General features: G+C 40.5%; 1 protein-coding gene across 5 annotated transcripts in view; it reads left to right on the top strand.

Moving 5' to 3' along the window:
- Positions 1-12817, top strand: part of ELF2 (E74 like ETS transcription factor 2) — a 127794-nt gene that overhangs the window by 14968 nt on the left and 100009 nt on the right. For 2 of the 5 annotated variants that reach the window (XM_049885268.1, XM_049885263.1), the window contains exons 2-3: positions 567-776; positions 10672-10812. The exons of 1 other annotated variant lie outside the window; for it this stretch is intronic. The gene's annotated coding sequence lies outside the window, so the exon portion shown is untranslated. The remainder of the gene's footprint in view (positions 1-566; positions 777-10671; positions 10813-12817) is intronic. 2 more of the 5 variants (XM_049885264.1, XM_049885265.1) reach the window with 2 other exon arrangements.

Below are 12817 nucleotides of genomic sequence, written 5' to 3' on the forward strand. Positions count from 1 at the left end.
TCATGGAATAAGTTTAGGAATGAATATTCATGTAAGTCTAATCAGTAGATTAGGGTTAGTGATTAATATTCAGATCTCTGTCGCTTATCTTTAGCCTGGAGATAGTTTGGGTTTTAAGATGTGCTTAACCGTTTTGTGACTTGTGGGACATTTGATATTCCGCCCATTTCTTATGCCTCTGGAGTTCTTTTGGGAGTATACTTTTCTCACTGACAATATTTGCTTCCCTCCAGTGGGACTTGTGTAACGGTAAAAGGTGAAAGAAACGTTTGTTAAAGCAAAATAGCTGGGGTATTAGGCAAAACGAGAGGTGCTCCCTGTACCCAAATGGAGGGTGCCCGCAGTAAAATCTGCTGTTGAAGTCTGGTTGGCCAGATGGGCTCCTATAAATCATGTATTTTCACATGATAGTTCTCAAAGTCTATATTACCAATTAAAAATTTAAACATACTCAATGACTCAGCATGCATTCCACGACTTGAAACATGTGGTATTAACAAAAAATTAAAAGCAGAAGATAATCGGGTCTTGTTAATGTCATTGCTTCCTCCATATGCTTATTTCAGGAGTCCTGGTGGCACCGTTCTTAAAGCACTCGGCTGCTAACCAAAAGATGGGTGGTTTGAACCCACCAGCTGCTCCATGGGAGAAAGATGTGGCAGTTCGCTTCCGTGAAGATTACAGCCTTGGAAACCCTCTCGGGCAGCTCTGCTCCGCCCTGCCCGAGTCGCTGTGAGGTGGATTCTACTCCACAGCAGCTGGTGACGGGACACTTGGTAACCTACCTCGGGATCTGACCATGTGGGAGATGGCGACAGATGAGGAGGGCAGAGACACTACAGGGGTGTAGCGAGGCAGCACTATCACTTTTAGCCCCAGTGGTAATCGTAGGTAGCCAGGTTGAGTTGATTTTGTCTTGGTGTCTCTATGCTCATCAACTCCTTAAATAATTAAAGTTTGATTATTCAGAGTATTCTGACATCATACTTCCCTGTTAGAAAATTTTCCACGTCATAACGCAGGTTGACAAGCTAACGTTGATTAGGTTATGCTCGGGAACTTGGCCAGTCCAGTTCTTTGGTTGATGAAAATGCTAAAAAAGCTAAAACATGCCTGGCAAGGAAAGAATGAAAATATCTTACACAGAGTTTTAGATGAGGTTATCAGTTATTTAAGTTCACTTCTTATCTATGCTACATATATACAAGGAGTTCTGGTGGCACAGTGGTTAAAGCACTTGGCTGACAACCAAAAGGTTGGCATTTTGAACCCACCAGGCTCTCCATAGGAGAAAGACGTAACATTCTTCTTGCTTCCGTAAAGATTTACAGCTTAGGAAAGCCTATGGGGCAGTTCAGCTTTGTTCCATAGGATGGCTGTGAGTCAGAATCAACTTGATGGCATTGGGTCTGGATATATATAATTAAGAGTATATATCTGAATCATAATTGGATGATTCAGTGTCAGGGTCACGCATACATGTAGGTTTTAAGATATTGTCCATGGCCTAAGAGTCTTCAAATGTAAAATTGTTTTTTTCTTTAGTAGGTCATTTCACTTGATTTTCCAATCATCCCCTTCAGCCTTTTTCTTTTTCTATAAAATGAGCTAGTAAGGTCTCTTGCAGATTTTATGAGAGTTTTCCTGCAATTTCTCTTATTCTGTAAATTTCTAGCATCCAATTTGAAATATCTGAATCAACCGCTGTAAGGATTAAGACTGTGCGTCAGCTTGGCCAGGCCATGATCCTCAGTGGTTTGGCAGTTATGTAATGATGTAATTTGGCAGTTATACAATGATGTAGTTATCCTCCTTGTTGTGATACAATGTAATTACCTCCATGATGTGATCTGAAGTGATCTGCCACCAAGAGTTGCGTTATTTTTTACTATAGACTAAGTAGGGCAAAAGAATTTCTGGCGGCGCAGTGGTTAAGCACTCGGCTGCTAACCGAAAGGTTGGCAGTTTGAACCCACCATCCGCTCTGCAAGAGAAAGATGTGCCGCTCTGCTTCTGTAAAGATATACAGCCTTGGAAACTCTATGGGCCAGCTCTGCACTGTCCTAATGGGGTTGCTATGAGTGAGAATCAACTTGACAGCTGTGAGAAAAGTTCTTCAGGAGAGTCTTGGGTAATAGAATATAATCCCGTTTGGGAATAGAGTTTTTCTTTGTTATGTTAATGAGGTCATATCTGTGTAGGGTGTGTCTTAAGCCAATTTCTTTTGAGGTAAAGAAGGGCAGATTAGGCATAGAAGCAGGGAACCACAGATGGTGAAAGATTGTCATGTGAAGATCGCCAAGGAACCGAAGAATATAAGCTGAAAAGAGTCAGGAATCTTCCATGATAGCCTTCCCCTAGAGCTGGTGCCTTGAATTCGGACTCCTAGCTTTCTAAGCTGTGAGACGATAAATTTCTGTTGGTTAAAGCCCCTCACTGTGGTATTTCTGTTACAGCAACACTAAGAAGCTAAGACAGCTAACTTTTGCCCTTTACTCTTTCACATATGTTTTTGACTTTTTATCAAGTTTTTTCAAAAAACCTTCTTGGGATTTTGACTGCAAATATATTTAATCTGTATATGAATTTGGTGAGAACTGACATCTTTGATAGTGAGCTTTCCTATCCATAAACATGATATCTCTCTGTATATAAAGACTTCTTTAAATCTTTTCAATAAATTCTATGTTTTTTCTCCATATAGGTCTCCTACATCTTTGCTTAGGTTTATTCTTTGGTATCTTATAGTTTTTGTGGCTATATTTTCAGAAATTACGTTTTTCTCTTTGTTAATGATATATAGAAAAACTGTTGTTTTTTTTTATGTATTGACCTTCTATCTAGGCACCTTGCAAACCCTCTTATTTTTAATATCTGAAGATTGTTTTGGATTTTCTATGTAGGCAGTCTTACCATTTCCAGATGATTAGTTTCGTTTTCTTCTTTCGAATTCTTACGCCTTTTATTTTTTTCCTTATCTAACCCTACTGGTTACAATTTGTGGTGCAATGGATTGCTTTTATATGGCTTTTCTCACCATAGTCTTGTAACTCCCACCAACTGATTGGGTGGGGCTGTGCAAGTAAGGTACCTGTGGCCCATCAAGGGGATTGGACAAATAAGGTGCATGGAAACCTTATTGGGGTGGGACCATGCAAATAAGGTGTGTGGAACCCTAACGAGTGGATTGGTCAGTTTTACCCACCCACTAGGCCTAAAATATGCCATCCCAGAGGTGGAAAGTGTGGACCTCATTACCACCAAGAGGGAAGAGCTAGAAGTAGAGTACATTGTTTGGACCTGAGATCCCTTTGCTGAGAACTTCCTAGACCCAGGAGACAGAGGTGTAACACGAGACGGCAAGAAACAGCAGCAGAGAAATGGCAGCCACAGAGGCAGCAGAACCAGGAGATACCACAGCGAGGTTCTCCCAACCCATGGAATGAGAAAGCTGAGCGCCTTCGGGGCGGGGCGCGGCGGGGGAGTCTTGCTGGCAGAGTGGAGTGCCTCCAGGCACTTTGTGGAGCTAGGTTTGTAGACTTTCAGAGCTAGAGAGCTGAGCGCCTTTAAGGCCGAGGCTTATTGGTGGAGTGGGGTGCCTCTGGGCACTTACCAGTGGAGCTAAAGAACTTTGTAACATTTGCCTGAGGAGGGCAGAGGCTGGGCCGGCCCAAGAGACCCGAGGGGCCGAGGGCTGGCCCGAGGACCAGGGAGAGGCCAGCCTGCAGGCATGGCTGAGAAGAAGCTGTCTGGATTGAAAAACTGTATCCTGAGTCGTTTCTGATCCTGAATTGTAACCTGTTACTTCACTAATAAACCCCATAATCGTTGAGTATTGTCTGTGAGTTCTGTGTGGCCATTGCAACGAATTATTGAACGCAGCAGAGAAATGGAGAGAGTACCATGAGAGGGATGGATGGTGTTAGAATTGGCAAAAAGGTTGGAGGGTAGAGGTATGTTTGATCTCCGCCTCATAGGAACCAGCCTTGGGCTGTTGATCTTTTTTTTTTTTTTTTAAATTGAACTTTAGATGAAGGTTTACAGAACAAACTAGCTTCTCATTGAACAACTAGTACACCTATTGTTTTATGACATTGGTTAACAACCCCATGACATGTCAACACTCTCCCTTCTTGACCTTGGGTTCCCAATTACCAGCTTTCCTGTTCTCTCCTGCCTTCTAGTCCTTGCCACTGGGCTGGTATGTTTTGTTTTATGGGCCTGTCTAATCTTTGGATGAAGGGTGAACCTCAGGAGTGCCATACTCTGGGGGCTGTACTCTCGGGGTTTCTCCAGTCTCTGTCAGGGCAGTAAGTCTGCTCTTTTTTTTGTGAGTTAGAATTTTGCTGTACATTTTTCTCCAGCTCTGTCTGGGACCCTCTATTGTGATCCCTGTCAGAGCAGTCAAGTGGTCATAGCTGGGTACCATTCAGTTGTACTGGACTCACTCGGGTAGAGGCTGTGGTAGTTGTGGTCCATTAGTCCTTTGGACTAATCTTTCCCTTGTATCTTTAATTTTCTTCATTCTCCCTTGTTCCTGAAGGGGTGAGACCAGTGGAGTATCTTGGATGGCTGCTCACAAGCTTTTAAGACCCCAGATGCCACTCACCAAAGTAGAATGTGGAACACTTTCTTCATAAACTGTGTTATGCCAGTTGAGCTAGATGTTTCCTGAGACCATGGTCCCTGCAGTTGGGCTGTTGATCTTAATTCTCCCTCCCCTTTGTGAGGTTAGAGGAGGCCAGATGGTTCCTCCATGCCTTTTTTACACAATTCCAGTGCAGTGTTGAATGTAAGTGGCAATCGGAGGTATACTTGTTCTTTTCCCAGTAGCAGAGGGAAAGTTTTAAGTATTTTGGCCCTGAGTCTTGATGATATATTTTTTTTCATTAAAAAATTTTTTTTTAAAACATGTTGAATTTTATCAGATGATTTACTGCATCTACTGAGAGGATGCATTTGTTATCTATTGCCGCATAACAAATTACATCAAAACTTAACAGCTTAAAACAATAAATATTATTTCACAGTTTTTGAGGTTCAGGAATCCTAGAGAGACTTCGCTGGGTGGATCTGGCTTAGGATCTCTTAGGAAGTTGCAGTCAGGATATAGGTTGGGGCTACGGTTATCTAAAAACTTGAGGCTAGAGGATTCACTTCCAAATTTACTTCTGGGCTGTTGACTAGAGACCTCATTTCCTCTCCACATGGGCTTGTGTAGGGTTGCTTATACATGGTAGGTGGCTTCTCTCAACCAAGTGATCTGAGAGAGAGAAAGACAGAAGCCATAGTGCTTTTTTAAAACCTAGCCTGTAAAAATAAATAAATAAATCTAGTCTGTGAAGTTGTACACTGTCCCTCCTATTCGCTAGAAGTGAGTCTCAGCTAGCTTATACACAAGGGGACGGGATTTAAGCTCCACCTCTTGAGTGGAGGCAATATCAAATAATTTGTGGGCATATTTTTTAAATTGCTAGAGTCTACCCTATGGCCACAAATTTTCTACATTACTTCACCATGCAGAATATACTCACTCTCTTCTGAGGCCCTCAGTAGTTTCCCTCCATTAAAGATTAAATCATTGGCTGAATGTTGAGAGTCTAATTCAGTGATCTGAATTAGGTCTCGGTGCTGATGAGATTCCTCAGGTGTAGTTGCTTGGGTAGCCCCATGATTCCAGTTCCCCTGGATGTGTAGCGGGGCTTCAGACTGGCTCCAGCTGGTCCAGTCGTGGCCAGCAAAGCAACACTGGAAGAAATCCAAATTTTTATAATTTGGATGATCCCGAACCATAACCAGAATGGAAAAAATTACGGATCGAAGCCCTGAATGGGAGACTCAGAAGAGGTGTAGTGAGCCCTTCCAGGAGCCTGATGCATGAGATTGGGTTATTGCCAGGACTAAGGGGAGTGACACACATTCAAAGTGGCATGGTCAGCCACCATCTTTAAGTGGGACAGCACCATTTCCAACTTTGTGCAAAATCCAGTGGGCAGGAGATTTTGTTGCTATGCAACACGTGTGCTGCCCTTGGTTTCTAAGGGGGAGATTAAGTTTCTAGCCGGGCTTTGACCTGTAGTTTTTCTCGTTCTGGTTATGATTCTGGTTCAGCCAAATCTTAAAAGTTTGGGTGTGTTCTAGTGTTACTTTCTTGGCTGTGATTGAACCAGGGATAACCAGTTTGGAGCCCTGAGTTGTAGATGTGTGAATTAAAGAGGCAGGTTATCTGTGTCTCCAAGCACAGCATACCAGTGGTGGGATGGCATAAGACGACAGATCTAGACACTTATTCAAAGGGAGGTGAAAACAGGACACACATAGGAGTCATTGGTGTATGTTGTTGTTAGCTGCCATCAAGTCAGCCTCTGACTCAAGTTGACCCAATACACAGCAGGACTGGACTGCTTGATCCATAGGGTTTTCATTGGCTGGTTTTTGGAAGTAGATCATGCAGTCTTCTTCCTAGTTTGTCTTGAATTTGTAAGCTTTGCTAAACCTGTTCAGCATCACAGCAACATGCAAGCCTTCCCTGACAGGTTAGTGGTGGCTGTGTTTGAAGTGCACTGGCTGGGGTATCGAACCTGGGCCTCCTCATGGAAGATGAGAATCCCACTACTGAACCACCACTGCCCTCCACTGGTCAACAGCAGTTCTGAAATCCAGCTGGACAAATGCAGGAAGTTCCTTGACTGGGACTCAGTTCTACTCCTGCCCCGAGTTACTCTCCATATACTCTTGGTCCTGTCCTCTAGGCTCTTGATTCTGCCCTCTAAGCCTTTTTTCTTTTTCATGAAAGATATACTGCGTGTGTGGCTGAGTGTATTTCTCAGCCTGCTCCTACAAATATAAATTTTTGGAGGGGAAGGGGGAATATATGGTTTTCTCTCTGTTCAAGCTGGCAGTATTTCTTTGATATGGTCTTTTAAAAATTTTTTTGTGGGTCATCTGTGAATCTTATGGAGGTCTCTTCCATTAGATTGAAAGCCTTACTGTCAAATCCTTACTGTCAAGTCCTCTACTTTGGTTTTCTGCTGAAGGGTAACATCCTTAAGCTTCTTAGAAGCATTATTAATTTGATTAAGAATGTGAGTTACAACCTAAATGTTTTTAGAGGGCCTTTTGTCTGACTGGAAGCCCTGGTGGTCTAAGTGCTACAGCTGTTAACCAAAAGGTCAGCAGTTTGAATCCACCAGGTGTTCCTTTGAATCTCTATGGGGCATTTCTGCTCTGTCCTTTACGGTTGCTATGAGTCAGAATCAACTCAATGGCAATGGGTTTGGTTAGGTTTTTGTCTGACCGAGGAGCCTTGGTGGCACAGTGGCTAAAGCGCTCTGTGGCTAACCAAAAAGGCGGTTCAAATGCACCAGCTGCTCTGCTTCAAGGGAGAAAGATGTGGCAGTCTGCTTCTGTAAAGATATACAGCTTTGGAAATTCTGATTTGCTATGAATCAGAATTGACTTGATGGCAGTGGGTTTTGTTTTTGGTGGTTTGTCTGACCAAATAATACTCTGAGGCACCATGTTACATTTTTTTGAGATTTTCAAAAAGGATTTTACAGTCACATTTTGCTTCATTATTAGATCATGTTTTCCTTGCAATGCCCTGAATTTGATCTCTTTTCAGAAGGCATTACTTAATTTTAACATTATTAGCTATGTGGAAAGGCTGAGAATCATCAAGTTCCAGCTTCTTCATATTTGAACATCCGTCTTTCCTTTAGTTTATCTTCTTGCATTTTATTAATAAACAATAAAGAAACCAAGCAGCACCATTAACACTTTGCTTGGTACTACACAAGGAGAATTCCCCTTCTTCCAAATTCTAACCCGTTTCTCACTTCCCTTTAAGCCCTGAACAGTAGCCTCCTTAAAGGGCATAATGCTGCTACAGTTCCTTTAAGACACTTTAGGCTTTCAGTACTGTTGTCCTCAAAATACCTCAAGGCCCTTCTAGCTTCATCTACCGCCCAATACCAAGCCACTCCCACATTTTAGGTTTCCCCACTTACAGCACCAAAATCTGAATCGGTTATCTCTTACTGCGTAACAAACTTAATAGCTTAAAACAACAAACATTTATTTTCTCATATAGTTTCTCAGGATCAGATATTTGGGAATGGCTTAGATGAGTGGTTCTAGTTTCGGTTTTCTCATGAGGCCACTCTTAAAATGTAGGCTGGGTGTGCTGTGATCTGAAGACTTGATGGTAGCTGGAGGATCCACTTCCAAAACTTTAACAGCTGTAGGTGTAGGCCCAACATCTGGCTTCCCCCAAAGCAAGCGAAGAGAGAGAGAGAGAGAGACAGAGAGAGCGACCATGTCAGAAGCCACAGGCCTTTTTTAAGACCTAGTTTCCACAGTCACACACACACATTGTCACTTGTTCTTTGTTGTATTTGTTTTTGAATTGACATATATATATTTTACTGAATCTCTTTAAGTTTAACAAGTGTCTGTTCTATCTGTTGAGATGCACTAAGCCTCCTGTTCTGAGTGTGGTAAATGATACAGGTTTTCTACTGCTAAACTGCCCTTGCGTATTTGGTGCAAACCCGAACTGATCATGATACACTGCCTTTTTTGTACACTACTGGACTTGTTTTACTAAGCATTTTTTCGATGATTTTTGCATTTATGTTCATGAATAATATTGGCCTATAATTTTTTTTCTAAATTTTATTTATTTTGTTGTTGATGGTAAATATATACACAGCAAAACATAGACCAATTCATCAGTTTCTGCATGTACAATTTAGTGACATTGATTACATTCTTTGAGTTGTGCAACCATCCTCATCCTTGTGTTCTGAGTTGTTCCTCCTCCATTAACATAAACTCACTGCCCCCTAAGTTTTCTTTCTAATCATTTGAGTTGCTGTTATCAATTTGATCCCATATAATTGGCCTGTAATTTTTGTTCTTAGGATGTTCTTGTGTGGTTTTGATATCAAGGATGTATTGATCTTATTAGCTTAACTAGGTAGTATTTCCTTTTTTCTATTCTCTGGAAGAGTTTGTCTCAAGTTGGAATGATCCTTGAAATTTTGTTAGAACCAGTCTGTGAAACTCTCTGAGCCTGTTGTGTTCTCGGTGGGAAGATTTTTTTTCCATTTTATAATTAAATATTTAATTTTATTAAAGATAACACACACATAGAACAATGCACAAATCATAGTGTACACCTCAGTGAATTAATCATAAAGTGAATACACTTGTGTAACTACCACCAACAGGAAATAGAACCTTACCAGTGTCCCAGAAACTTTCTTCACGTCCCCTCCCAATCACTGCTCCTCCCTCCTCTCCAAAGGTAACTGCTAATCGAGTATCTAAGGCTATCGATTAATTTTGATGGTTCTTGAATTTTAAGTGAATAGAATCGTGTAATTATGCATATAAACACACTATATTCTTGAATATTGAGCTTATTTCACAAAATATTACAGAATTTTTGGTTGTGTGTGGCTGTAGTTTTTCCTTGTTACGTAGTTTTTCATTCTATGAATACACTATGATTTTCATTGTTATGTAGTTTTTTATCGTGTAGGTATTCTGTACTTTGTCCAGTGTTGTTTCCAGCTTGGGGCCCTAACAAATAATGTGCTTCAACTATTGTAGTATAGGTCTCTGTGCACATGTGTGTGCACCTGTGCCAGATAAGAGTGAAATTTCTGGTTCACAGGTTCACATTTTGTGCCATATACGTGTCAATATTTGTTGTCATTAAACTTTTTGACTTTAGATATTCTAGTGCATGTAGTGGTATCCCATTGTGGTTTTAATTTTCATTTCTTCAGTAACACTTGGGTTCCCATGCTTCCTGTTTTAGTAGTTATTTTGGATATCTCTTTCACAGAGTGCCTGGTCAATCTCCTGCCCTTTTGAGGGGGAAAGGCGTTGTCTGTCTTTGGCTTATTGATTTGTAGTTTTTTGTTTTTTTTTTAATATTCTGTGTATGAGCTCTTTGTCAGTTATGTGCGTTGTAGATATCTTCCAATTTGATGTCTTGCTTTTCATTGTCTTAATGATAAAAAAAAAAAATGATAGAAGCTCTTAATTTAAATTCAGTCCATTTTATCAATTTTGTTCTTTTGGTTGCTTCTTTTTGTTTGTGTTTAAGAAATCATTCTCTCCCCAAAGTCTTGAAAGTGTTCTCTTATATTAACTCCTGGGGGCCATTCGTGTTTTACCATTTGTATTTAGATTCTTATCTGCCTGGAAATGATTTTTTTTTTAATATAGAGTACAGTCAAATTCATTTTTTTCCACACATATATATCCAGTTGACTCAACAATGGAAAAACTCATTTTTCCATTGCTCTACAGTAAAAGCCTTTGTCATCAATCAGATGTTCATATGTGTACGTCTGTTTATAGATTATTTCATTTATTTATATGTTTATTTTTTCACAAATATCACTCCCTAAAATACTGTAGGCTTGTAATAAACTTAAAAAAAAATTTATTGTGCTTTAAGGCTTTTATTGTGCTTTTTAAAGTTTACAAATCAAGTCAGTCTCTCACACAAAAACCCGTATACACCTTGCTACACACTCCCAGTTACTCTCCCCCTAATGAGACAGCCTGCTCTCTCCCTCCACTCTATCTTTTCGTGTCCATTTCTCCAGCTTCTAACCCCCTCCACCCTCTCATCTCCCCCCCGCCATGCAGGAGATGCCAACATAGTCTCAAGTGTCCACCTGTTCCAAGAAGCTCACTCCTCACCAGCATCCCTCTCCAGCCCATTGTCCAGTCCAATCCCTGTCTGAAGAGCTGGCTTCGGGAATGGTTCCTGTCCTAGGCCAACGGAAGGTTGTAATAACCTTTGATATCCTTTAAGTTCTCACATCAAGTTTATTTTTATTTTGGTTACTTCCCTTTGTATTTCCAAAAATTTTAAAATCAACATATATTGGTAGAGATGGTACCATAGTGTAATCATCGCTCTGTGCAGATTTTATTCAGATGTCACCAGTTGTCTCCTGGATCCTCTTGCAGGATCCCACATTGTATTTAGTTTTCATATTTTCCTAGTCTCCTCCAATCTGGGACAATTTTTCAGCCTTTCTTTGGCTTTTGTAACCTTGACATTTTTGAACAGTATTGGCCATTGGTTTGTAGACTATCCGTAAATTTTTCTGATGTTTCCTCATGGTTAAATTCAGGTTATGCATTGTTGGCCAGAAAACCGCAGAAGTATTGTTGTGCTCTTCCTAGTACACCATTTCAGGAGACCCATTATGTCCACTTGTCCCATTACTAGTGATGGTACCACTTGATTAAGGATCTGTGTGCCAGATTTCTCCTCTATAAAGTCAACTATTGTTCCCTTTGCATTTAATGGGTATCTTGAAGAGTGATATTATGAGGCCATGAAAATACCATTTCCCATCATACTTTCATCCATTTATGATTCCTTCCTGCAGTATTATTGTGGTGTTTGCCAAATGATATTTTTCTATTCCATTATTCTTTTTACATTAATTAATTTGAATTGCACTTTTAGGAAGAACTGTACCTTCTTTCTTTTTAATTTATTAAATTGTGTATTTATATCATTATGAGCCCATGGATTTTTATTTCATTCTATGAGTTACAGTCCATTACTATTGTTAGTTTCGTTAGTCAAATTGTCCTTGACTTTGGTTATTGGGAGCCCTTCAAATTAGCTTCTCTTTCCTTTTGGCATATCTCCATCAGTTTTTGAGACTTCTCTACTATCTGGAAAGTAATATTCCAGGTTCATCTCCTAAGATATTTCCTGCCTCAACCCTAGAATTAGCCATTTATTCAAGGAATCATAGTTTCTTTTGTTGAAGAAGGGATATAGAAACGGAGAACTGGGCAGCTGCCCTCATTGCTCCTGGTTGTCGTTGCTTCTAGGCCCTCTGTGGGATTAACTAGGAAATATACACATCTATGTCCGTCTATCTGTATGTATAGCAGAAACAGTGAGTTCATACTGACACCATCAAGTCCAGTCCATTGCTGCAAGGTTCATTCTAGCCTTCATCCTTTCCTTATTTATAACGCTTCAGTCTGACAGTGAAAAGTCTAGCTGTCTTGTTCTACAGTATATTTGCTTAATCCTAGGATAAAAATAGTTTCAGAATTGAATTGCTAATTCACGTTGTTGTTAGCTGTCAAGAGTTGCCCCCTGACTGATGACAGCCCTATGCACAAGTGAACGAAATGCCGGTTAGTCCTGCATCATCCCCAAGATGGATTTCGGATGAGACTACTGGATCCATAGGACTTCCGTTGGCTGATTTTTGGAAGCAGATCCACCAGGCGTTTCCTCCTAGTCCATCATAGCCTGGAAGCTCTGTTGAGTCATCATCAGAGCAATATGCAAGCCTCCATTGACAAACGGTTGGTGGCTGGCTGTGCTTGAGATACATTGGCTTGGGAATCAAACCTGGGCCTCCTGGATGAGAATTCTAGCACTGAACCACCACTACCCTCATTGCTAATTCATATCGCTGTGAAATACAAACTACTTAGAGCACAATATTTGTGTATGGTTATTTACTAACTGAAAGGTTGGTAGTTCGAGTCTACCCAGCAGTACTGTGGAAGAAAGTCCTGATGATTACTTTGGTAAGATTACAGCCCCTGACAGTCCTACGGAGTGCAGTTCTACTTTGAAACACGTAGGGTAGCCATGAGTGGGAATTGACTCCATGGTGACTGGTTTAGTTTTTGGTATTTTTGTCTTCATCTTTAGAATATATAGTCAAAATACTTTTTTCCAAAGTTATTTAGGTTAAATTGTTTTTCTCTATTCCCTTTAGTGTGGTTCTATTATTCATTTGTA

Source organism: Elephas maximus, chromosome 5 (genome assembly GCF_024166365.1).
Source record: "Elephas maximus indicus isolate mEleMax1 chromosome 5, mEleMax1 primary haplotype, whole genome shotgun sequence".
Lineage (NCBI taxonomy): Eukaryota > Metazoa > Chordata > Mammalia > Proboscidea > Elephantidae > Elephas > Elephas maximus.